At 39.6% G+C, this 25,667-nt stretch overlaps 1 protein-coding gene and 1 pseudogene across 1 annotated transcript in view; both read right to left on the bottom strand.

Moving 5' to 3' along the window:
- SLC9A9 (solute carrier family 9 member A9) overlaps positions 1-25,667 on the bottom strand; it is a 651,206-nt gene that overhangs the window by 386,043 nt on the left and 239,496 nt on the right. The gene's annotated exons all lie outside the window — the stretch shown is intronic.
- On the bottom strand, positions 867-1,991 carry LOC108636210 (annotated as a pseudogene).

Raw genomic sequence — 25,667 nt, 5'->3', positions numbered from 1 at the left:
TCATTCCATAGAGGAGGAAAACATCTCAGAGAGATTAGGTACTAGACTGACAAAAGCTAACCACTAGAATGGTTTGGGGAAGAGTGTTAAAATGACCATTTTTTTGAAATCCCACTTGGGGATTCTCAAGATTCCTAAAATCAATAAAGCATAGAGCTTGCTTTCTGTGGTTGATTGACCAGCCTTGGGTCAAGACAGCTAATGCATCAGGAGTGCTGGGGATGTCAGGTGCGGAGGTGGGGCAGAGAAGCCCTTTGGAAGAGACTATAAAAATTATCTGGGGCCAGTGGCTTTCCATTACAGGTAGGGGGTAGAACACGAATATAGTCAAAGGGACAAATGGAGTTGCTGGAGTCTCAGGGTCCAATGTACAATCCCAGATTTGGAAAGTCTGGTAGATATAGATAGATATAGAGACCTTACAAGGGCTCAGAGATAGTACCGAATCCATGTGCCTGTTTCCTAATTCTGTCATCAGAAACCAAAGGTGGTTTCTGATGGTAAGAGAGTGCCTGCCTCAGGACCAAGCTAGGACAATAAATGGAGCTCACCATTCTTTTCTACTCGGGCTTCCATAGTGGCTCAGATGGTATAGAATCTGCCTGTAATTCAGGAGACCTGGGTTCCATCCCTGGGTTAGGAAGATCCCCTGGAGAAGGGAATGGCAACCCTCTCCAGTAGAATGGCCTGGATAATCCATGGACAGAAGGGCCTGGCAGGCTATAGTACATAGGGTTGCAAAGAGTTGAAAACGACTCAGTGACTAACACACCATTCCTCTCAGCCTCCTTATATGCATAGCAAACAAGTCACTTTTTGCTTGCTCATGGAAAGACTCTCATGAGCTTTCCAATAAAGGTTTACTCCTACCTAATATTTAGGTTGGTGAAAAAGTAACTGTGGTTTTGGACTCTTACTCTTAAATTATTATAACTAGACTCAAATGCATCTTTATTAATCAAATCAGAACCATTACAATCAACACATATTTGCCGATGAGAAATAAGTTTGTTTATTCCTGTAGTGTAAAAATCCATGCTTTGGGATTTGATGAACTCTTGGAAAGCATTTTCTGTTTCCTGTTAGTTGTGGAAGCATCTTCTTTGCAAAAAGCTGTCGAAATGCTTGAAGAAGTGCAAGTCAGTTGGCAAGAGTCAGGTGAATACGGCAGATGAGGCAAAACTTCGTAGCCAAATTCATTCACCTTCTGAAGCGCTGCTTGTGCAACGTGAAGTCAGGCATTGTCATGGAGAAGAACTGGGCCCTTTCTGTTGACTAATGCTGGCTGCAGGAGCTGCACTTTTTGGTGCATCTCATTGATTTGCTGAACAGACTTCTCATATGTAATGGTTTTGCTGGAATTTAGAAAGCTGTAGTGGGTCAGACCAGCAGCAAATCTCCAAACAGTGACCATGTCCTATTTTTTTTTTTTTTTTTGGTACAAGTTTGGCTTTGGAAAGTGCTTTGGAGCTTCTTCTCCATCCAACCACTGAGCTGGTCTTCACAGCTTGTCCTATAAAATACACTTCTCATCACACGTCACGATCTGATTGAAAAATGGTTCACTATGTTTACACAGAAGAGAAGATGACACTTCAAAGCAGTGACCTTTTTGATTTGCGTTGGCTCATGAGGCACCTACTTGTTGATCTTGTTCACCTTTCCAATTTGCTCTAAATGCCGAATGACCATAGAGTGGTCCACATTGAGTTCTTCAGCAACTTCTTGTGTAGCTGTAAGAGGATCAGTTTTGATGATCCTCTCAGTTGATCTTTGTTAACTTTTAATGGCCGGCCACTGCACTCCTCATCTTCAAGGCTCTCATCTCCTTTGCAAAACTTCTTGAACCACCACTGCCCTGTATGTTCATTAGCAGTCCCTGAGCCAAAGGCATTACTGATGTTGTAAGTTGTCTCCACTGCTTTATGATCCATTTTGAACTTGACTAAGAAAATTGCTCAAATTTGCTTTTTGTCTAACATCATTTCCATAGTCTAAAATAAATATAAAATAAATAGCAAGCAAAAAGTCATCAGCAAAATAAAAGTGAGAAATGCACATTAAAATGAAACATAGCATAACCATTTTTATTTAAGAATGCATTCTAATGTCAAACAGCAAAGTTCAACAATGCAAAACCACAATTATTTTGCACCAACCCATGAACTTGCAGATGTTCAAGTTGGTTTTGGAAAAGGCAGAGGAACCAGAGATCAAATTGCCAACATCCGCTGAATCATCAAAAAAGCAAGAGAGTTCCAGAAAAACATCTACTTCTGCTTTATTGACTATGCCAAAGCCTTTGACTGTGTGGATCACAATAAACTGTGGAAAATTCTGAGAGAGATGGGAATGCCAGACCACCTAACCTGCCTCTTGAGAAACCTATATGCAGGTCAGGAAGCAACAGTTAGAACTGGTCATGGAACAACAGACTGGTTCCAAATAGGAAAAGGAGTACGTTAAGGCTGTATATTGTCACCCTGCTTATTTAACTTCTATGCAGAGTACATCATGAGAAACGCAGGGCTGGAAAAAGCACAAGCTGGAATCAAGATTGCTGGGAAAAATATCAATAACCTCAGATATGCAGATGACACCACCCTTATGGCAGAAAGTGAAGAGGCACTAAAAAGCCTCTTGATGAAAGTGAAAGAAGAGATTGAAAAAGTTGGCTTAAAGCTCAACATTCAGAAAACGAAGATCATGGCATCCGGTCCCATCATTTCATGAGAAATAGATGGGGAAACAGTAGAAACAGTGTCAGACTTTATTTTTTTGGGCTCCAAAATCACTGCAGATGGTGATTGCAGCCATGAAATTAAAAGACGCTTACTCCTTGGAAGGAAAATTATGACCAACCTAGATAGCATATTCAAAAACAGAGACATTACTCTGCCAACAAAGGTCCGTCTAATCAAGGCTATGGTTTTTCCTGTGGTCATGTATGGATGTGAGAGTTGGACTGTGAAGAAAGCTGAGCGCCGAAGAATTGATGCTTTTGAACTGTGGTGTTGGAGAAGACTCTTGAGAGTCCCTTGGACTGCAAGGAGATCCAACCAGACCATTCTAAAGGAGATCAGTCCTGGGTGTTCTTTGGAAGGACTGATGCTAAAGCTGAAACTCCAAGTCTTTGGCCACCTCATGTGAAGAGTTGATTCACTGGAAAAGACTTTGATGCTGGGAAGGATTGGGGGCAGGAGGAGAAGGGGACGACAGAGGATGAGATGGCTGGATGGCATCACTGACTCGATGGACATGAGTTTGGGTGAACTCCTAGAGTTGGGGATGGACAGGGAGGCCTGGCGTGCTGCAATTCACGGGGTCGCAGAGTTGGACGCAACTTGAGCAACTGAACTGAACTGAACTGAAATAGTAAGGAGGATTGAAATTCTACTTTCACTTGTAGCATAGAGAGATAATCTCAAAATAGGATTCATTTGAAGAAAACAACAACAACAACAATCAAACAAGTACTCAGTAAGATTTTATAAAGATTTTGACCAAATGGAGAATGAAAGACACAGAGCGTTTAGGTAATTTCTCTGTGGAAAGAAGAAATGGCAGTTTCCATGAAGCATCACATCGAAAGAAGTCAAGCCATAGCATCCTGAATTTTGAAAGTTGTGGTATCTCCCCCAATCAAGTTCATCATGACAGTGAACTGAATCTTACCGAGGAGAAAGGATTTTTCCTCAACAAGCCACATGTCTGTATCAAATTTATTTAGAAGAGTAGCTGAGGCAATTTTCTAAGCCCTATACTTTATCAATATTATAGAGATATGTGGAAGAAGGTCCACAGAAGTAACTGGAAGACAGAGGGGAAAGCAAAGAGGTTAAAAAGAAACCTAGAAAATGTTGTCACTGTAAAGATTACAGTTTCTGAAGCAAAATCTCAGACAATGCTCGCTGTTTGAGAGAACTTGTGATAACTGCTCTAAGCAGAGTAATTTTGTTTGTGTATGGAGGAAAAAGAAAGAAAACATTTCCAAACAGTAACTAATATTTAGAAAGGAAGCTTACTTGAAGCAAACCAGAACCATTATGCTTGTCTAATAAAAATGGGATTTTCAAATTTGCAAACATTTGCATTTTATACATAATGTACTCATATTTTCCATGCATAGAATTCAAATATTAAAGTCTTTACAGAACCTTTTATTTAGGGGAATGCATGTGTGCAACATTTTGCATTGCCCCAGATAAAAATTCATCTCCTACTGTCATGCTGTGTCAATCCTGAGGAAAGGCATACAAATCCTCATTTTACCAGGACAATAGCTTTGAGTAAGAGGATAAACTAGTCCTCCTTAATCTCCACTATCCCCCAGCTGACTCTGGAGGGCCACCTACATGGCCAGAGATTTGGGGAAGAACTGAGAAGAAGCACTTCTAAGGATGGCCTTTTCTTTCCCAGTATCTCAGCAACTTCTGGACCCATTCAAAGAAGCCAAATAATAAATACCATTTTCATGGTGTTTTATACTTAAGGAGCCAGGTTGATTAAGTTTTCATAAAAGTTGCAGGTATATTTTGTTGACAGTGATGCAGGTCAAATAGGTTGCATAACATTTTTAGGATCATTAGGAAATAGTAGAGGTGGGGATTCAACCCAGGCAATCTTTGGGGTGTCCAGCTGTGCCTTGGCCAAGGAACAGAAGCAAGACTAGGAGAACTTTTTCTCTCAGTGGTTCTGAAGCAGGAGGTAGACGCCTCCCTCACCACCGCACTCCCCCCCCCCCCCCCCCCGCCAACCCAACCCCCAGAATAAGCAACTGGAGATTCATTCCCTGCGGACCAATACTTTAAGATAAGAATAGCAGGACAACCAAAAGAGGAGGCTGCCCAGATAAGACATACGAGACCACATATTTTTCCTTCCCACAGTCAAGGAAACCCTCCTGACTAAAAAGCTTCTTGTAGGTCAAAAGTGGGCTGATGCTTAAGTCTACCTACCCATTGGCTTCTCTGGTGGAATCCATCTTGGCTGAGAGATATGTGTGCACACATGGGAGGATTCTGAGTTATACCAAATATGGACTCAGAACTAGGCAAATCAAAATGACTGGCCAAAGGTAAACTGGAACAAATGCCACATTAAAGTGACTTAAACTACCACCAGGGTGTGACTCTCTCTGAGTTCACCTGCGTCTATACACATACTGTACTCTTTTCCTCCTGGTAAACACTTTGTTTCACTCGATTCCATCTTCATGGGAATTCTTTTTTTTGCAAAACCAAAGGGCCAGGGCCTTATCACTGACCACTGGTCTCAGTTCAGTTCAGTTCAGTCGCTCAGTCGTGTCCGACTCTTTGCAACCCCATGAATCGCAGCACGCCAGGACTCTGTACATCACCAACTCCCGGAGTTCACTCAGACTCACGTCCATCGAGTCAGTGATGCCATCTAGCCATCTCATCCTCTGTCATCCCCTTCTCCTCTTGCCCCCAATCCCTCCCAGCATCAGAGTCTTTTCCAATGAGTTAACACTTCGCATGAGGTGGCCAAAGTACTGGAGTTTCAGCTTCAGCATCATTCCTTCCAAAGAAATCCCAGGGCTGATCTCCTTCAGAATGGACTGGTTGGATCTCCTTGCAGTCCAAGGGACTCTCAAGAGTCTTTTCCAACACCACAGTTCAAAACCATCAATTCTTCGGCGCTCAGCCTTCTTCACAGTCTAACTCTCATATCCATACATGACTACTGGAAAAACCATAGCCTTGACTAGATGGACCTTAGTCGGCAAAGTAATGTCTCTGCTTTTGAATATGCTATCTAGGTTGGTCATAACTTTTCTTCCAAGGAGTAAGTGTCATTTAATTTCATGGCTGCAGTCACCATCTGCAGTGATTTTGGAGCCCAAAAAATAAAGTCTGACACCATTTCCACTGTTTCCCCATCTATTTCCCATGAAGTGATGGGACCAGATACCATGATCTTCATTTTCTGAATGTTGAGGTTTAAGCCAACTTTTCACTCTCCACTTTCACTTTCATCAAGAGGCTTTTTAGTTCCTCTTTGCTTTCTGCCATAAGGGTGGTGTCATCTGCATATCTGAGGTGATTGATATTTCTCCCGGCAATCTTGATTCCAGCTTGTGTTTCCTCCAGTCCAGCATTTCTCATGATGTACTCTGCATAGAAGTTAAATAAGCAGGGTGACAATATACAGCCTTGATGTACTCTGTTTCCTATTTGGAACCAGTCTATTGTTCCATGTCCAGTTCTAACTGTTGCTTCCTAACCTGCATACAGGTCTAGTGGCTATGAATTATGCTTTCACTTCTGCAACCCAACCTCAATCTCTGGCCAGGAGCCAAAGCCTTCAAACCACCACAGGCCAAGGCCACCCGAGATCAGTTCCTGTGTCTGGGAGTCAAGACACGACCCTTTGGTTCATTTGCAGGAAGGGTCTTCTTGCAGAGCCCTGTTCTTTTGACATTTATCCTGTTTAGGTCACTCCAAATTATACCAACTCTCTGTGTAGTGGGTCTGTTACCTAAGGTCTGCCACTTTCTAACCAAGGAGTTTTCAGTTCAGTTCAGTTCAGTTCAGTCACTCAGTTGTGTCCGACTCTTTGAGACCCCATGAATCGCAGCACGCCAGGCCTCCCTGTCCATCACCAACTCCTGGAGTTCACCCAAACTCATGTGCATCGAGTTGGTGATGCCATCCAGCCATCTCATCCTCTGTCATCCCCTTTTCCTCCTGCCCCCAATCCCTCCCAGCATCAGGGTCTTTTCCAGTGAGTCCAGTCTTCTCATGAGGTGGCCAAAGTATTGGAGTTTTAGGCAAGTAATTTAACATCCCTACATGTAGGTTTATTTCATTTATTAAACGAGGATAGAAGCATCTATCATATAGTATTGGGAGGATTAAATGTGATGGCATATGCAAATCAATTATCAATACAAAATACATACTAAACACTAAAATAGATAAGAAAAAACTTTTTAAAATTAGCAGGGAGTTGGTAATATACAAGTTCAGAGGTGAACATTTCCATCTCCAGTTAAGCTGTGAGGTGTCAGAAGGACAGGCCATCACTGATTTAAGCATCTGTATTTAATGTGTTTTATTTATTTAATTTAATGTAGTCTGCATTCTACCCTGGGCCTCTCCCTAAGGATATGTTAATCCCTTCTACTCACTCTTAGGAAAACAATACTTTCTCACTTCTTAGAAGGAACATGGTCTTGTTTAGAATGTGAGAGCTTAGGGAGCTGAAGCTAATTGTCTGAAGGATAAATCAATTAGGATGGAGGGATGGAAGGGTGAGTGGATAGAGTAACATAATAGCTCACCCTTAAATATTCCTGATTAGTAAAATGGAATATAGAGACCTATTTGAGTCATTCAAATTGAATATTTTTGTTAGAACAATCATTTTCTGAACTATGAAGTTATCTTCTAAACTATACTTTGGGATATCAGAGTTTCACTACATAAAATAAGAGGCATTTAATCAACACTCATTTCATAGATGATGTAAATCAGGCCCAAAGAGTATGTTCAAATGTATCTCTGAAATGTCGTCAGTAAACCATCCTATTTTCTCCAAGATCAATGCATTTGAAATTTCTTGTGCAAAATAATTAAAAATAAAATAGAAAATTTAAATGTAGCTTAGTTAAGTATTTTTCTTTTGCTAAAAAGATTAAAACAGGCATAAATACCATCATTAGTGGAGCTGCAATGTCAATGGTATACTAATCAAAATTTCTTTGGGGTAAATCCATGACAATTTCTGTTTCCTCTGGGTCATCTGCACTTAGAGAGGTCACCTTTTTGGTGATGTCATCAAAGGAAAAAGGTAATATTCTTTAAATGTAACTGACTGCAATCAGTCACCTGTGCTAGGGGGAAGCACTAAGCAATAAATTCTTTTTCTGCTCAACACATCAATCAGAAAAATCATTTATTAAGCTTGATAGCTCACCTGATCTCCAATCTACTCAACAAATATGTTTGAACATCTACCAGTGCCAAGAACCATGTTGAGTGATAATGCCATGTTGGTAAGGAAAATAGACATGGTCTCTGCTCTCATGGAATTTACAACATAGTAGGAAATAATAGATAATAGCCAATAAATGAGTAAATGAATATATAATTGTAAATCATGAAAAGTGTTATGATCAGGGTACCATGTTTAGGATTGTCAGTATTAAACTTACATATATTAAAAGCAGTCATTATCTGAAGTTCAAATTTCACTGAAGTCCTACACTTTTATTTGTTAAATCTGGCAATTCTACTGTGTAAAAAATGTGCGTGTGTGTGTGTGAGTCAGAGGAGAGATATACTAGATTGGATAGTCAAGCAAAGCTCACTCTAGACACTGTATTTAGTTTGAGATGGACAGAAAAAAGGAGCAATCCAGGAAAGGAAGAGGATCACATGATGGGATGTTGTTGTAGGTATGGGAGGGGTAAAGTATTTATTCCCCCCCAAAAAAGAATAGCATGTTCAAAGACCCTAAGATGTTCATCCAGTCAGTAAGTATTCACTGAGTGTCTATTATGAGTCAGGCACTGGGGATACAGTGGTGAGTAGGACCAAAGCATTCTCCACTCTCATGGACCAACCAATCTAAAGAACCAATTGAGGATGACAGGGCATAGCAGAAATGAAATCATACTTAGCAAGGGGATGGAAGATAATTCAAGTATACCATTTTTATTCCCTTAGTGCTAATATAAGGGTCAATGAAAAAAACAAAAATATGTATTTTTGTTGAATTCAATAACCATTTATCTTCATCTTGTCCAGGGGAAAAAAAGAAAAAAAAAATTGACAGAAAACCTTTTGTTATCCTTTACAATAACTATCTTTGTGTTACTCATCAATAAAATGCCTCAAAATCAATGGGAAGTAAAATGAATTCTCTAGAGAAAATTCAGATGCATTTAAATAACTCCCTAAACCAATTAATACCAGCGGAGGAAAAAGGTCCAAAGACACAAACACAAAACAAGCAGTTGTTTAATCCAGTGTGTCTCAAGAATCTTCTCAAGACACTTCTCAAGACACTTCTCAAGAATCTTCTCAAGAATCTTCTCAAGAATCTTCTTGAGACACACTGGATTAAACAATTGGTTGTTTTGTGTTTGTGTCTTTGGATCTTTTTCCTCCACTGGTATTAATTGGTTTAGGGAGTTATTTAAATGCATCTGAATTTTCTCTAGAGAATTCATTTTACTTCCCATTGATTTTGAGGCATTTTATTGATGAGTAACACAAAGATAGTTATTGTAAAGGATAACAAAAGGTTTTCTGTCAATTTTTTTTTTCTTTTTTTCTCCCCCTGGACAAGATGAGGATAAATGGTTGTTGAATTCAACAAAAATACATACATATATATATATATATATTTTTTTTCAAGAATACATGGAAGAACTGTACGAAAAAGATCTTCATGACCCAGATAATCATGATGATGTGATCACTAATCTAGAGCCAGACATCTTGGAATGTGAAGTCAAGTGGGCCTTAGAAAGCATCACTATGAAAAAAGCTAGTGGAGGTGATGGAATTCCAGTGGAGCTGTTTCAAATCCTGAAAGATGATGCTGTGAAAGTGCTGCACTCAATATGCCAGCAAGTTTGGAAAACTCAGCAGTGGCCACAGGACTGGAAAAGGTCAGTTTTCATTCCAATTCCAAAGAAAGGCAATGCCAAAGAATGCTCAAACTACCGCACAATTGCACTCATCTCACATGCTAGTAAAGTAATGCTCAAAATTCTCCAAGCCAGGCTTCGACAATACATGAACCGTGAACTTCCTGATGTTCAAGCTGGCTTTAGGAAAGGCAGAGGAACCAGAGATCAAATTGCCAACATCTGCTGGATCATCGAAAAAGCAAGAGAGTTCAAGAAAAACATCTACTTCTGCTTTATTGACTATGCCAAAGCCTTTGACTGTGTGGATCACAATAAACTGTGGAAAATTCTGAAAGAGATGGGAATGCCAGACCACCTAACCTGCCTCTTGAGAAATCTGTATGCAGGTCAGGAAGCAACAGTTAGCATTGGATATGGAACAACAGACTGGTTCCAAAAAGGAAAAGGAGTATGTCAAGGCTGTATATTGTCACCCTGCTTATGTAACTTCTATGCAGAGCACATCATGAGAAACGCTGGACTGGAAGAATCACAAGCTGGAATCAAGATTGCCGGGAGAAATCTCAATAACCTCAGATATGCAGATGACACCAGCCTACTGGTAGAAAGTGAAGAGGAACTAAAAAGCCTCTTGATGAAAGTGAAAGAGGAAAGTGAAAAAAGTTGGCTTAAAGCTCAACATTCAGAAAACGAAGATCATGGCATCTGGTCCCATCACTTCATGGGAAATAGATGGGGAAACAGTGGAAACAGTGTCAGACTTCATTTTTTTTGGGCTCCAAGATCACTGCAGATGATGACTGCAGCCATGAAATTAAAAGACGCTTACTCCTTGGAAGAAAAGTTATGACCAACCTAGATAGTATATTCAAAAGCAGAGACATTACTTTGCCGACTAAGGTCCGTCTAGTCAAGGCTATGGTTTTTCCTGTGGTCATGTATGAATGTGAGAGTTGGACTGTGAAGAAGGCTGAGCACCAAAGAATTGATGCTTTTGGACTGTGGTGTTGGAGAAGACTCTTGACGGTCCCTTGGACTACGAGGAGATCCAACCAGTCCATTCTGAAGGAGATCAACCCTGGGATTTCTTTGGAAGGAATGATGCTAAAGCTGAAACTCCAGTACTTTGGCCACCTCATGTGAAGAGTTGACTCATTGGAAAAGACTCTGATGCTGGGAGGGATTGAGCGCAGGAGAAGGAGGGGACGACAGAGGATGAGATGGCTGGATGGCATCACTGACTCGACGGACGTGAGTCTGGGTGAACTCCGGGAGATGGTGACGGACAGGGAGGCCTGGCGTGCTGCTATTCATGGGGTCGCAAAGAGTCAGACACGACTGAACGACTGAACTGAACTGAACTGAACTGAACTGAACTCTAGATGAGAGGAAGGACCCCCCTAAAAAGGGTAAATTCTAGAAATGTCATCTGGGAACTTCCAGGATAACCACAAATACCTTATACTCAAGTGAACCATCCTTTTGCTCTGAAGATCAGTTCATTTGGGGGAAAGAAGTGACTCTTGCGATAAGAGCACAGAATCATTCTTCTCATCACAGAAGCCAAGGCAAATTCTTTCTACTTTGACAATTATCTGAGACTTTAAAAATAATATCTACTGCATTAATGGTAATGCAGTTCATGGGGAAAATGATCAGAGATTAGTTTTCAGGCCAAGAGTTGAGTTCATTATGTGAAAATCTAGGGGGAAGAAATGGAATTCTGATTTAAAGCTCAATTTTCAACTTGCTTATTTGAACAAATAAAAAATAAATTCATACCCATATGTGTTTTCTGAATATTATGGACTTTGCTTAAAGTATGTTTCTTTAGAAATGCTCTTACCTAGGTTTTTCATCAATTAATAGCCAAAACAAAGCAATCTGATAGGATGATTCCGTTCAGTTCAGTTGCTCAGTCATGTCCAACTTTTTGTGACCTCATGGACTGCAGCATGGCTTCCCTGTCCATCACCAAATTCTGGAGTTTATTCAAACTCATGTCCATTGAGTCGGTGATGCCATCTAACCATGTTATCCTCCAAGAAGATCCAACCAGTCAATCTTAAAAGAAATCAGACCTGAATATTCACTGGAAGGACTGATGCTGAAGCTGAAACTCCAATACTTGGGCCACGTGATGCGAAGAACTGACTCATTGGAAAAGACCCTGATGCTGGGGAAGATTGAAGGTGGGAGGAGAAGCAGACAACAGAGGATGAGATGGAAGAGATAGGATGATTATGGTGTGACAATTAATCATCCAGAGACTAATTATGTCAAGCTATTAATAATCTTAAGTACATGTGGTAGTCTATTTCTCCAGCCTGTTATTATCTCCTGTAATCTCAACATAGTACTCTGTATATTTGCTATACCTCTTAGATTAATATCAATTGCAAATCTGACAAGCCTGCAATCTGTTCCTCCATCTCAATCACTGAGAAAAATATTGAATAGAAAAAGTCCCTAAAACTCTGCCAAGCTACTAGAAATATTGACTTTCATTGCTACTTAAATCAATACCCAATTACTTAATTTTCCTTCTTACTAACTCTAACTTCTCCATATTATTCCATGAGATTCTGATGAGAGGACAAGCACCTTGCATAAATCTAAACAAAATTCAGTAGGGATTAAAAATAAACCCTTGAATTTGGGTCAACAATTCTAATGCACAGTTGAAAACAGCAGCAAACTCGTTCACAGTACAGCAACTAGGATGATGAATGAAATCAGAATTATGTTTTATGTTGAACAGAAATAGGGATCTGCAGAGGAGAAAACAATGAATTCTTTTCGATAGTCTTACTTTTTCTCATATATTAATGTGGACTTCCTTATAACTCAGATGGACAACAATCTGTCTGTGATGCAGGAGATCTGAGTTGGATCCCTGGGTCAGGAAGATCCCCTAGAGAAGGAAATGGCAATCCACTCCAGTATTCTTTCCTGGAGAATCCTATGGAAAGAGGAGCCTGGTGGCTACAGTCCAGGGGGGCACAAAGAGTCAGACTCGACTAACTGACTAACACACACAATATATAAATAGCTTTCATACGAAAGAGAAGGTGTTCAATACTAAGGTGGCAAATTCAAAGTTCCACAGTTTGGGCAGGTAATATGAATGAGGGAGGAGAGACTTATCTTCCTTTTCCTTCTTTGATAAAGACAGAAACACAAGAAATAATGCCTTTCCTCTTATCTCTCCTGTACAAAGCTACTGTGCCTACTCACTAGCCAATGGTGGCAGATGATTTCTGGGCTCAATTTAGGGGCCACATGGGGTGGTGGGAACTGTTACTAACTGAAGTGTTGTGCTGGGTTAAAGGGAAAGTTTCCTCATGTCAGCTAATTTTTGTCAGGGGAAATGTTAGCTATGCTGTCTCAGTCTTAGTACACCTAACAGCTTTTTTTAAAGTAGTCAGAAATCTGGGTTTTTATGCTAATTCTCTTGATTTTTAAACCTGGGCAATAAATTCACATCACCACACACACACACACACACTTATGGCAATCAACACTGGGAAAATCCGACAAAACCAGGCTGCTGGTTACCATAGGATTTCCAGGGGTGAGACCAGGACTCCAGGAAAGAATTTGAAGGTACAGGGAATCAGGCAGGAGATGAGTTGTTCCTCAGAGTTGCCCTGCTTTCCCTCCATCACCAGCTCTGGGTGGCATGACCTCCTGCTGGTCACTTTGGAAGGCAGTCTTACCTGAGACTGCATTGATTGACCTTTAATGCCCTGTTTCACTCTGAGAGGCTATGGTTCCAAATAAAGCTTTCCCTGGGGGTTCAGAGAAAGGAATCTAGGGCTGATGGTTCTTGATCATGTTTGTTGGAGCTGCAAGGTGTGATCTAAGTTTTGCAAAACAATAACAATTTGGAGACAGAACGTTGGGAGGAAATTTCTAACTGATAAAAGGACAGGTGCAAAAGCATTAAGGTAGAAATGAGGATGGCCCGAACGGAGGTGACAATGAGAAGACTCTAACGGAAGTGAATGCTTTTCATCAATTAAACCCAGGGTCTCAAACTGGTCACCTCCAGTTACGCTTGGTTATAACCAAGTTTAGAATTAAAATTGAATCTCAAGTAATTTTGGAAGCATGTACCTTCCACTGAATCACTGACCCCACCACCACTTTTTGTTGTCTTGTGCCCTGCTGCTGCTGCTAAGTCACTTCAGTCGTGTCCAACTCTGTGCGACCCCACAGATGGCAGCCCACCAGGCTCCCCCATCCCTGGGATTCTCCAGGCAAGAACACTGGAGTGGGTTGCCATTTCCTTCTCCAATGCATGAAAGTGAAAAGTGAAAGTGAAGTCGCTCAGTCGTGTCCTACTCTTTGCAATCCCATGGACTGCAGCCCACCAGGCTCCCCCATCCATGGGATTTTCCAGGCAAGAATACTGGAGTGGGGTGCCATTGCCTTCTCCATGTCTTGTACCCTAGACCATCACAAATTCATATTATCTGCTTTGCTCACAAACTACTTAGAAATGCATTGTCACTAATATGAAGGGGAAAAAATTGATTTTATGTAAATATATACTCATGGGTCAAGTTCATGATGGATACATCCAATACACCTTAAACGTTTTTATGTGGTTAGGGATTTGGAACTTCAAAACTAATCTAAATGGATTGGCCAAAGATTTCAATTTTCAATCAACTGTTCTGGAATCATAGTCACACATTTCTAGGGTTTCACTCTTTTAACGTACAATCAATTTTTCTGTCACACAAATACCTGTGCTTATACAAGCCTTTTACAACCACCCTCCCATTGATTGACATCAAATCCCTGTTCACTCATTCATTAAACAGAGGCCTACTAACAACAGATGGTCAACTATTATGCCATTTGTAGGTGCTCGGAATGTAGCAGTAAACACAACTGAAAACCTCTACTAGGCAACAGGTGCGGAGAAGGCGATGGCACCCCACTCCAGTACTCTTGCCTGGAAAATCCCGTGGATGGAGGAGCCTGGTGGGCTGCAGTCCATGGAGTTGTGAAGAATAGGACATGACTGAGTGACTTCACTTTCAGTTTTCACTTTCATGCCTTGGAGAAGGAAATGGCAACCCACTCCACTGTTCTTGCCTGGAGAATCCCAGGGACGGGGGAGCCTGGTGGGCTGCCATCTATGGGGTAGCACAGAGTTGGACATGACTGAAGTGACTTAGCAGCAGCAGGCAATAGGCAAGAATGAAACAGAAATATACTCTCTGTATTAAAGATTAAGGCAATGCAAAAGTATATAGAGTAAAATGTGAAAGTCTTTCTCTTACATTTCTCTCATATGCACTTGCACACAAATGTCAGGCTTCCCAGGCAGTGCTAGTGGTAAAGAGCCCGCCTGCAAATGCAGGAGGCATAAGAGATATGGATTTGATCCCTGGGTCAGGAAGATCCCCTGGAGGAGGGTATGGCAACCCACTCCACTATTCTTCCCTGGAGAATCCTATGGACAGAGGAGCCTGGCAGGCTAGAGTCCATAGGGTCACCAAGAATTGGAAACAACTGAAGAGACTTTGCATACATGCACATATGCATAAATGCTATCATAAATATGTATTTTCCAGAAATGTTATTTTGTAACTAAAAATGCCTTAGAGATTTTTTTGTAATCTACTTTTTTAGAGGTTCCGACTTGTTCCCTAGTTTGTATGTAGCACAAAATACTTAATTTCTTCCTTATGAAAAGCATTATTGACTGTTTACATCTTTGTTGTCATTACACTGATGACTATAATGGTATCTTTGTCTGCATAAGAAAACACTTCTTGAGTTATGTTACTGGAGGTAGTTTTACTGGGTACATTTAAAATGTTGGGTGGTACTGGCAAAAGTATATAATAACACCTGATTCTCTTCATTCTTGACAACACTGAAGTAAACACAAAAAACACTTTTTAAAATTCTTGCCAGATTGATGGATGTAAAATGTCTCATTTGAGTTTGTATTTTCTCCATTTTTAAATACACATCATTTTACTTGACTATAAGTATGTATATGTATTAATACATGTATATACACATATATATAGAGAGATTTGTACATTATTTGTTTATGTTTTTTATTCAACTTTCTATTGTATTACCTTTTCCACATTAATTTGTAGCTGTTCTTTGGGCATTTAAAATATTAAGACTGTCAAGATGTTGCAAACATTTCCTTGTAGTCTGTCAACTGTCTCCTATCTATGCTGTTATTTACTTTTTAAAATTTGTGTATCAAGTCAGTTGATTTTTTATTTTACTGTTTTTAAGTTGTGAGTCTAATTTATAAAGACTCAAATGTTTATCAACATTTCAAAATTATAGAATTAATTTTTGAATTTTCTCCTAGTATTTTCATACTTTTTTCTTAACATTTTGCTCAGTTCAGTTCAATTCAGTCGCTCAGTTGTGTCCGACTCTTTGCAACCCCATGAATCGCAGCACGCCAGGCTCCCTGTCCATCACCAACACCCGGAGTTCACTCAGACTCACGTCCATCGAGTCCGTGATGCCATCCAGCCACCTCATCCTCTGTCATCCCCTTCTCCTCCTGCCCCCAATCCCTCCCAGCATCAGAGCCTTTTCCAATGAGTCAACTCTTTGCATGAGGTGGCCAAAGTACTGGAGTTTCACCTTCAGCATCATTCCTTCCAAAGAAATCCTAGGGCCAGTCTCTTTCAGAATGGACTGGTTGGATTTCCTTGCAGACCAAGGGACTCTCAAGAGTCTTCTCCAACACCACAGCTCGAAAAGCATCAATTCTTCGGCGCTCAACCTTCTTCACAGTCCAAATCTCACATCCATACATGACCACAGGAAAAACCATAGCCTTGACTAGATGGACCTTAGTCGGCAAAGTAACGTCTCTGCTTTTGAATATACTATCTAGGTTTGTCATAACTTTTCTTCCAAGGAGTAAGCGTCTTTTAATTTCATGGTTGCAATCACCATCTGCAGTGATTCTGGAGCCCCAAAAATAAAGTCTGACACTGTTTCCACTGTTTCCCCATCTATTTCCCATGAAGTGATGGGACCGGATGCCATGATCTTCGTTTTCTGAATGTTGAGCTTTAAGCCAACTTTTTCACTCTCCTCTTTCACTTTCATCAAGAGGCTTTTTAGTTCCTCTTTGCTTTCTGCCATAAGGGTGGTGTCATCTGCATATCTGAGGTTACTGAGATTTCTCCCGGCAATCTTGATTCCAGCTTGTGATTCTTCCAGTCCAGCGTTTCTCATGATGTGCTCTGCATAGAAGTTACATAAGCAGGGTGACAATATACAGCCTTGATATACTCCTTTTCCTATTTGGAACCAGTCTGTTGTTGCATATCCAGTTCTAACTGTTGCTTCCTGACCTGCATATAGATTTCTCAAGAGGCAGGTCAGGTGATCTGGCATTCCCATCTCTTTCAGAATTTTCCACAGTTTATTGTGATCCACACAGTCAAAGGCTTTGGCATAGTCAATAAAGCAGAAGTAGACGTTTTTCTGGAACTCTCTTGCTTTTTCGATGATTCAGTGGATGTTGGCAATTTGATCTCTGGTTCCTCTGCTTTTTGTAAAACCAGCTTGAACATCAGGAAGTTCACGGTACTCCTCTAGAATTACTTTTTAGGAATGATGTGAATTAGGTATTTAACTTTTTCTCCCAAAGGAACAGCTCATTGGCCCACACTATTTATTAAAACACCTAATCTGTTGCATTTATATTGGAAGAACAATTTGGTTTGAGTTTCACATTCTGTCCCTCAGAAGTGAAAATGTGCGGCCTTTCCATCTTCTGAAATTGAATGTCACTGTAGTCAAGTCCAAGGCCAACCTCATTATTTCTGTTTTTGTAGGTGACTTGAATTGTCTGCCTAGGTGTCCCCATAATTCTTTCTTTAAACTTGAAATTCAATAACTTTGCCAGATTATCTCATCATCATGATGATTCCAAATGAAATTTTCCTGGCATTCAGTGGGTCCTTCAAGTCTTTCAATCCATTTACTACATCATTGTATTGTAGAATATTGGAGAATATTGTTTATTGTGTTTTTAACTAATTTCCATGTGTTTTCTTCTTCAAAATCACTCAACTACCTACCATCCATTTCTACTATATTTCCTATATTCATTGTCATACCTAGGTTCTCTTCTGCTTTGCTTTTTATTATTTCCTCAGACCCGTCTTCTATGTCCCCAACAGTGTTTTCAGAGAAGTTCATTGTCTTTTTGTTGCTTCCAAAGTTTAATCTTTTAAGTAATCCTATTTATCACTCTAGGTTCCTCCTGAGTCCTGCCAGTCCACTTTTAATCTCCTTTGGTTACTTCATGTCTCTTCTAGGAAACCTTGAATCGTATATGTATATCTACATCTAGATAGGAAAAGTTGATGTCTTTCATAATAATGGAGAACGCTTTGTCTAAAATTTTCTAGGATATTTTGGTAAATTTGACTGTGGGGGATGGTGGTTGTGGGTTCTTTTGGGCTTCCCAAGTGGCACTAGCATGAAGAACCTCCGTGCCAGTGCAGGAGACATGAGAAATGCAGGTTTGATCCCTGGGTCAGGAAGATCCCGTGGAGGATGGCATGGCAACCTACTCCAGGATTCTTGCCTGGAGAATCCCATAGACAGATGAGCCTGGCAGGCTACAGTACATAGAGTTGCAAAGAGTCTGAAATGACTTATCATGCGTGCAAGGGTTTTTCTTTGGCTTAAAGTTTTAAAACTTTGCAGTTTTGATGAACATGTCCCACTTCCTCCTTTTTGATTATTACTAATTTTAAGAGACTGGCCATTTATTAAAGAAAATTGTAGTTCAGTGTTATGGGGGGATGCGTAGAATAGAGTTGAGTAAGAAGAAGCCAATTACAGTGTTAATTTGGGTTTGTTCTGCTTATCTATTGTTGCACAAAAAACCACCCCAGAACTTAGTGGTTTAAAACAACAGTCAGTTGCTGGGTTTACAGATCTGCAGACTGGGCAGAGCTCAGCAGATTCGGGGACTTTCCAGGTGGCACTAGTGGTAAAGAATTTGACTGCCAGTCCAGGAGATGTAACAGATGTGGGTTGGATACTGAGGTCAGGAAAATCCCCTGGAGAAATGAACGACAACCTACTCCAGTATTCTTGCCTGTAAAATCCCATGGACAGAGGAGCCTTGTGGACTACAGTCCATGTAGTCACAAAGAGCTGGACACTACTCAGCGACTGAGCGTGCATACAGAGCAGGTTCAGTGGTATCAGTTGGGGAAGCTCTAAAGAAGTTGGAGGATCGATCCAATACAAGGGTAGCAGAAAAACTATGTTTTGGTTTGAAAATTGTTGCCTCCCTCCCTCCATGCAAATCGCCTCCTGCAAAGCCCTAGCTGAGAAACTAGAATGTAGATCAGCGTGATTTCTACTCATCTTGTATTTTGAAGGGTCAGATTATTCCCCCCCCCCCCCCAATTTCTCCCTTGGCTCATCCAACCTGATTTAATCTGTGTTCTCAACAAAGGAATATTAGCTGGTTTTTTCAGTGATGTGATGTGCTGTCAGTTCTGAGAGGAACTGACTTGGCTCAGTAACTTTCCATCTCTTGTTCAAGTTTTTATATTATTTGGCAGCAATACTTCATATGTAAATATTTCATAGCTTGTGGTTTAGAGTTGTGACTATTTCTCTGTTTCATGTGTTATGAAAATTCCCTCTCTATTTTTCAATGTTTTTCATAGTGTTAGTTTGTTTTGAGAGAGCTTAGTAGAATAAAATATTTTATTCTGCTGTCTTCAGCAGAAGCTCCACATGAACTTTAGAATTACCTTTAAAAAAGCTGTTGGTATTTGAGGAGGGAGATTATTCTGAAGGTACAGTTTACTTGGGGGGAGAGTTGACTATTTTACAATATTGAATCTTCCCAACCTGTTTCATAGAAAAGTTCCTGATTTATTAAGGCTGTCTTCTTTTGTCCTTCACCAAAGTTAAGAGTTTTATTCTTATATATCGTGTAGGTTTATTATTTAGAGCTATTCTAATTATTTTAGATTTTAAAATGCTATTGTGAACAAAATAATTTTCCCATGGCATTTTATCATCAGTTGTTACTGAAGTCTGAAAAATCTATTGATTTTTGTGTGTCAGTCTTCTCTCCAGCCAGATTTTTGAGCTCTCTAAATTTTTCCATTTGAGTCTCTTGTATTCTTACCTAGACAGTCATATCAGCTTATAACTTATTTTGCCATTTATATTTCAAATTTCTTTAATTTTACTTTAAAATCTCAAATTACCTTTATATTGGGGATATATATATAGTCTTTTCTCCTATCTTAGTAAATAGTTATGTTTTGGGCTTTTGTTTTCTCTAGTTTTGTTTTCCCATGGTGTTGATCGTATCTGCTTTTATAATCTATGTCCTCAATTTTACTTCTAAAATCCTGATAGATTTTTATATTTTAAATTGGAATAGACGTGTAAACTGATGTGTACACCTTGATGACATTAATAAGCAGACTTGAAGAGGCTGACTGTCTTGCTTAGTGGAATAAAGCTAGTAAATGATAGAGTCATCATTCAGACTCTCAGATCAGCCTTCACTTTTTCATGGAGAAACCAAAACACATGATCCACACATGAAGTATGTTTAAAGGTTAAAATTCTTCCACCAAAACTTTTATCAGAACTCCAAATAAAATTGAGTGCCTACATGTATATATATTTTACTTTTTATAACTTGTCCTTATAAACCTGCTAATGAAAAGGCTAAAAGCAGATTCTGCTATTAGAATAATAAGCAATGTCTGAAAATCTGCATGTTCAACAGTCACATATTAAAAATTGATTCCACTTAGAAGATATTCTGATGTCCATAAAAACAAAGTAGGCAGATGAGGGTGGGCATGTGGTAAAAGATAAAAAAAGGATAAACTCCCAATGTATTAGGGTTAGGATTTAATTTAATGGGGCTTTCCTGGTGGCTCAGATGGTAAAGAGTCTGCCTGCAATATAGGAAACCTGGATTCTATCCCTGGGTGGGGAAGATCCCCTGGAGAAGGGAATGGCTACCCACTTCAGCATTCTTGCCTGGAGAATTTCATGGACAGAGAACCCTGGTGGGCTGCAGTCCATGGAGTTGCAAAGAGTCCAACATGACCGAGAGACTAACACTTTCACTTTCATTTTAATTTAGTGGCATCAGGTATAGTATGCTCACATCAATGGCATTAGATCAGATTTAACCATTTAATGGCCATTCTGAAAATAAGCAACATGGCACAGGCTTCAAGGTGAATCACAACAAACTGTGGAAAATTCCTAAAGAGATGGGAATACCAGACCACCTTACCTGCCTCTGAGAAATCTGTATGCAGGTCAGCAAGCAAAAGTTAGAAGCAGATGTGGAACAATGAACTGGTTCAAAACTGGGAAAGCAGTACATCAAGGCCATATATTGTCACCCTGCTTATTGAACTTATATGTAGAGTATGTCATATGAACTGCCGGGTTGGATGAAGCTCAAGCTGGAATCAAGATTGCCGGGAAAAACATCAATAACCTCAGATATGCAGATGACACTACCTTAATGGCAGAAAACTAAGAGGAACTAAAGAGCCTCTTGATGAAAGTGAAAGAGGAGAGTGAAAAAGTTGGCTTAAAACTCAATATTCAAAAAATGAAGAATATGGCATCCGGTCCTATCACTTCATGGCAAATAGATGAGGAAACAATGCAAACAGTGACAGACTTTATATTCTCGGCTCCAAAAGCACTGTGGACAATAACTGCAGCCATAAAATTAAAAGGCACTTGCTCCTTAGAAGAAAAGCTGTGACAAACCTAGACAGCATATTAAAAATCAGAGACATCACTTTGCTGACAAATGTGCATATAGTCAATGCTACAGCTTTTCCAGTAGTCATGTACTGATATGAGAGTTGGACCATAAAGAAGGCTGAGCACCAAAGAATTGATGCTTTCAAGCTGTGGTGTTGGAGAAGACTTTTGAGAGTCCCTTGGACAGTGAGGAGATCCAATCAGTCACTCCTAAAGGAATGCATATTCACTGGAAGGACTGATACTGAAGCTGAAGCGCCAATATCTTGGCCACCTGAGGAGCTGACTCAATGGAAACAACCCTGATGCTGGGAAAGATTGAGGAGGAAAAGAGGATGACACAGGATGAGATGGCTGGATGGCATCATCAACTCGATGGAGATGATGAGTTTAAGCAAACTTGGGGAGATAGTGAAGGACAGGGAAGCCTGGTGTGCTGCAGTCCACAGGGCCGTAAAGAGTCGGACACAACTGAGCAACTGAACAATAACAACACAGGCTTCAGAATTTGACTTTCACATGTTCAGTTGAATTAAGTAGCTTCAGAAAAATCAGATGAAATTACATCATGATTCTGCTCCTATAGGATAATACCAGCAATCACACAGTCTGAGTTTTATGTGTTTTGTTTTATGTAAGAATTCACTGGGCACTCACTCCACTATCTTTTGAAATGAGAAACTTCTTGCCATTAACCAACGAAGAGTAAACTAAATGCTGGGAAGAATTTCTTCCTTTTCCCTTAAACACCGCCTGTCATTCTAGCAATGAAAAAAATGATGTATTTGAGGACCTCTGGGACAGGAAAATTGGTAAGAGCTCTCAACTTCTTTCCCATAAACAACTGATCTTTTAAAGCTGTTAACACAGGAGCTCGGCATTAAATACAGTTAATTTATCATCCAATAGCTGGCAAGGGTGTCAGGCGTTAGAGTCATGCTCTGAAAAACGGGCCCTGCGTTCACCCTCTATGGTTGAACAGCTGCTCCTTCCCCAAATTTTAATCAGACTCCCTGAGCATCACATGCCCCAGCAAGGCAGAGCCCACATAAAACCTGCAATAAGCTTTCCATGTAAATTCATTATAGAGCCCAAGTAATATGAACAGATTATATTCTCTGGGCTGAAAGAGAGCTTTTAATTTAGACCAAAATTTCGACTGCATACTGATTTGACCCCTTGTTCTCTGGAAATATTTCTCTTGGAAAAAAATAATCAGAATCGATCACTTAAAATAAAAGGCATTTTCTTGGTTGTTCAAAATGAGAATTCAAGCTTAAAACGCACCGGAAATAAATATGCCTTAGGACAAAAACATCTTAACCACGAGTTCCTGAAGTTCAGATACATGCCCCCTTCTCTGAGATGACAACCATAGCTTTCTTCAGATTCTAAAAGACTTTGTAACCTCTTCCCCAAAAGTTGAACGGGCAGTGTTTCAGATCATGTTATGAACAGAAGCCAGTTTGACAGTGCTGGAAATTTTATTTCACGTCATGGTTGGTTCTTCTCATAGATGTCCTAGATACCTAGTGATGAACTGTCCCCCATCATTGGTCCACTGTCTTGTGAATGTATGTCACAAGTTACAACACAGAGGAGGGAGAATCTCTATCAATTCCCCTCTCAGGTATTCAAGGACATTAAATAGAGATAAGGCATTCATATGTAGTGACAAATATGCAACCTATCAATCTGAAGAAGGACTGATTAGTCACAGAGGAATCACATAAGCTCTGTGAGTGACAGTCCCAGCTTTATGTAGTGGGGAGAGAGTAAGGTTTAGTTATGCTAACGTACTTTGAATTGTTTTAAATTATCCTAAAAGTTGGTAATGGGTTTGGGGAGTGGTTGCCTACTACTTCCGGTTGGGGGAAAAAGTACTTATTGTGTGAAAGATGCAGATAAACTAATGATTCATCAATCTACTCTTCTTCATCTGTCCCCATGCTGATCATACAACCCTCTAGATATTTATCTTTTTATGCAGGTCAGCCTACAGGAAGACTGCTTTTGTCATATGATCTTTGGGGTACTTGAAATCCTAGTGACAGTAATTTCCTGTGGTAGATAATAAGCTGGATGCTGATTATGATTCAGCTTCCTACATAACTTGACTATAGAAAGAAAATGAACCGATCAAGCGAATGTGAATAGGCTAGGCCATGGATCAGTAATTTCTTGGTGCCTATTTTATATCAATGCCCTGCCGTCTGCCTCTGCCTCATACATACTTTGCTTAGCACAAATCATTATCTTAGTACATGGCTGGTCATCCCAGGCCTGGACTAGAGATCACCATGTTCTTTTATGTAGAGAGAACCAAAATTTCAAACAGAGGCAAAAATGAATAAGGATCTACATACATTGTTCATTGTGATTTAGTGAACAGTGTACATCAGAAGACAAAACTGTCCCTTCCAGTGTTCTCTCAAAACTGGTTTGTTGCCTAGAAAGTTAGCTCAAAGTTACTTGAGTATATAAATGACAATATTTTAAAGAATCTCATCACACAGCATATCAAGAACGGATGTGGCAGAAAACATCCCTGCTTTCCACCCAGGGAGGTAACCGCTTTCCACCCAGGGAGGTAACCTCTTCCCAGGACTTGGTAAGAACTGAATAGATGAATTCCTAGTGTGCATCATAAAATCTGACAATAAGGAACGTGAGGCAATCAGAACCAAGAATGAAGAAAACTAGGAAGACAATGAGAAAGATGAAGGACAGCATCCAGAGAAAGCCTGATAAGTCCCACACTTGAGACAGTAGAGGTACAAAGGAGAGAGCTTATAATCTTGAACAGAAAAGTGAAAGGATCCCAAGAAAGACACTTTACCAGCTTTCTAACTTGAAGAAATACTTTGTATAGTTTGAAATTATTAAAGACTATCTAACATTTCATTGCACTTTTAAACTGATTTCAGCATTTCTAAACCAAACTGAAAAGGATTATCTGTTGTCATACTCTTCGGCCATTTTGAGAAATATTTTGATGAACACGGCTGCTTGAGTGAAAATTGGATTGCTTTAAAACAGCTCTTTTGCTGTGTTTCTACTTTCTGAACTCAGCATCCTCTCTCAGTCCAATCACATTCAATGTCCACCATCTCTGAATATTGTAGTGAATAATAGAGTGCTAGTTCTCACATAATTTACTCCACTAATCATCATGATTATTGCCATGGTCATTCCTTATTAGATTTATGATTATTTCACCAACTTCTTTGCTCACCACTCCTGTCTCCAACTCCTATTTAGTTCAGTTTCTTATTTCTATCACTGATTATCCATGAGTGGTAAACTCTTTTAATCTGTAAATGTCTTTATTTCATTCTTTCTCTAGAATGGTAACCTTGTTTGCAGGCTATTTAGAACCTTGTTTATAGATTATTTTCCCTCAGTACTTTGTATGTATTATTCTACTGTCCTCAGGCAACTACTAATGCTAATAAGAAAACTGCTGCCTTCTAAATTGTTTTCCACTGTCAGCAATTCATCTTTCCTCTCTGGTTGCTTTTCAGATTTCCACTTTGTCTTTGATGATCTCACACTTCACTATAACATATTTGGATGTGAGATAATTTTAATTTATCCAGTTCTGGACATAATGTGATGTCTTAATTTTTCTCTTCAATTCTGGAAAATTACCATCCATTATTTCTTCAAATAGTGCCACAAATTAACTCTGTTCTGCATCCTGGTTCATTTGCAAATTTTCTCTTTTGATTAACCATCTGCATTTAATAGGACATTTATCTCATCTGTTTAGTTTTTAATGTCAATATATGCATTTTTCATTTTGGAACTGTCTTTTGCTTCTTCTTTTATTATTCTTTCCTAACTTGTTTTCTGCTCCTCCACTTATCTCTTTAGTCAGTTTAATATGCTCATTTTTTATAATATATCTCAATATTTTATATTTTTTGTTTAGTTCCTTAGAGTGCTTGTTCTGATCTACTTTTGGTTATCTCCTGGCTTTTCTTCATAGTGGAGTCATTTCCTTCCGTGGCTTGTAAATTTTTACTGTGAATTTATTTTCAGGAAGTGTTGTTTTTTACTGTGGGATTTCCATGTTTCTGAGTTGAGATAGTATCACTTCAGAGAAATTTAGCATATTTAGAAATAAGGGAAGGAAAATAAGGCAGGGGCAGGAGTTTCGATAGTCCTGAAAACTTTTAATCTTAATTCATTGGCTTGTATTTCTTGTACACAACTTCCTGGACTAGGGATTTTG

The sequence above is a fragment of the Capra hircus genome, chromosome 1 (genome assembly GCF_001704415.2).
Source record: "Capra hircus breed San Clemente chromosome 1, ASM170441v1, whole genome shotgun sequence".
In the NCBI taxonomy this organism is placed as follows: domain Eukaryota; kingdom Metazoa; phylum Chordata; class Mammalia; order Artiodactyla; family Bovidae; genus Capra; species Capra hircus.
This window is presented reverse-complemented; position numbering and strand designations above follow the sequence as displayed.